This window comes from Lissotriton vulgaris, unplaced genomic scaffold (genome assembly GCF_964263255.1).
Source record: "Lissotriton vulgaris unplaced genomic scaffold, aLisVul1.2 SCAFFOLD_4087, whole genome shotgun sequence".
Lineage (NCBI taxonomy): Eukaryota > Metazoa > Chordata > Amphibia > Caudata > Salamandridae > Lissotriton > Lissotriton vulgaris.
Genome location: NW_028243511.1, coordinates 11,576 through 13,562, shown reverse-complemented (window position 1 = coordinate 13,562; position 1,987 = coordinate 11,576). Strand labels below are relative to the sequence as shown.

Here is a 1,987-nt window from a genome sequence, read left to right as displayed (position 1 = left end):
CTGTGCACCTTCCTTTTTCAGCGCCTGATGACCACAAAGGTGCAGCTGTGAGTGTGTGAATGTTGGATGAAGGCGCTATTTATATTCATATTCATCCTACCGATGCTTTTACAGAAAATCCCCAAAACAGGAAAGTATCATATAGAAGTTACAAAACTGTTTTGCAGACTACAACCTAAGGAAACGGACAACATAAAGACGCACTTACAAGAAGAATCCGAGGCCTGGGTCAAAGGGAAAGGTCCAAGGATCTCCCTTCAGTGAGAGACCTGAGCTGTGCAGCGTTCAGTGATCTGCATTCAGTGAGAGCTACACACGTGCGCAGGGAGCTCTTATCTGTGCATCGGTCACTGGTGTTCAGTGAGATTCCTATTACATGTGAGTGTGGTACACTCAGCTGCGCAGGGTCAGTGATCTGGATTCAGTGAGAGAGGTCATAGCTGTGCAGCCTTCACTCGCACATATTCATTGATGGGTATTTCAGCTGTGCAGGGTTCAGGCATGAGCATCCATTGAGAGCTCACGTGCTCTGATGTTTTCAGTGACATGCAGTCAGTGAGAGTCTACTGACCTGTGCAGCGATCAGTGAAATGTGCATTGAGTGAGAGATCTCTTACTCGTGCAGCCCACGGTGATGTGCATTCAGTGAGAGGCGATGCTTGTGCAGCATTTAGTACTGTGCATTCAGTGAGAGACGATACTTGTGCAGCATTGAGTACTGTGCATTCAGAGAGAGAATTTTAGAGAAGCCTCCATACCACTGCGTCTCTCCAGCTGCCTTCAGTGCTCTCTGCTCATTGGATGTAAAGGTGCCCCGCGGCACCTCCAATGGGTTTCCGTAGTGTAGTGGTTATTACGTTTGCCTAACACGCGAAAGGTCCCCGGTTCGAGACCGGGCGGAAACACTTTTTTCCTTTCAAAAAAGTAACTCACAACAGTTAATTACTTTATTATTATAATTTAATCCAAGTTGTGGCAACAAAGTAAAAGTTCTGGAAAAAAAAGTGGGGTCAGATGGAAAACAATTCTCCCCTCCCTAGTGGAGAAATCATCTTGACACATTGTTACATACAGTGTATCAGGTGTTCCACTGAAAAGCGAGCAGACAATCATAAGGGTAATCTATATCTATACTACTATTATAAAGAGAGAACTTGCACCTTTTGGCCAGGTAAACTCGGGAACCATAGCGCCAATCTACACACCCGATACATCTATGAAAATGTCAGGGTGTGTAGATGGGCATAGGCTATATAAATTTTAAAAAAAAGTAAATTAAAAAAATTAAGTTTGTAAACAAAGTAGTCCCCTGAAAGTAGCGCCGGCCGGGACCTAGCGCTGGCCGCGACGCGACGTGCGTGATGACCGCGACGCAACGTGCGTGATGACCGCGACGTGTGTGATGACTGCGACGCGACGTGCGTGATGACGACGAAGGAGGAGCGGCGGTGCAGTGACGAGTGGCTGTGCAGTGAGGAGCGGCGGCACAGGTAGGGAAAGGGAAAGTTCAGTGCGAGACTGTTTGATGCAGGGGAAGGCAAGAAGGAGGCAGCAGTAAAGGAAAATGTCGGAGCGCGAGTGAGTCGGGTCGGGAGGGGGGCGCGAGTGAGTCAGGGCGGGAGTGAGTCGGGGCGGGAGGGGGGCGGGAGTGAGTCGGGCGGGAGGGAGTCGGTGCGGGAGGGGGTCGGGGCGGGAGTGGGTGTACTCTCCCCTGCCCCTTTCTGCCCCAGGCAACGTTGGGGCGGGCTGCTAGTTTACCATAAAATTAGATAAATACATAAAAAGATAAAATCACAATAAGAAAGAATTTCGTCATGTTTAGATACACAAAGTGATGGAAAGTTAGTCAGTTTGTAGATCATACATTTACACTTTTGTTTCTGATGACCCACGCCCATCCTAAAAATTTCGCCACAGCAATGTATATAAAAGGAGTTGGACTTGTGCGAATAATTCGAACGACCACCATTCCACTCTGTGTGCCCAG

General features: G+C 48.2%; 1 non-coding gene across 1 annotated transcript; it reads left to right on the top strand.

Annotated features, from left to right (window-relative positions):
* Window positions 1-832: 832 nt before the first annotated feature.
* Window positions 833-905, top strand: TRNAV-AAC (transfer RNA valine (anticodon AAC)). Its single transcript has one exon. It is a non-coding gene; the product is annotated as a tRNA-Val (tRNA).
* Window positions 906-1,987: the final 1,082 nt, after the last annotated feature.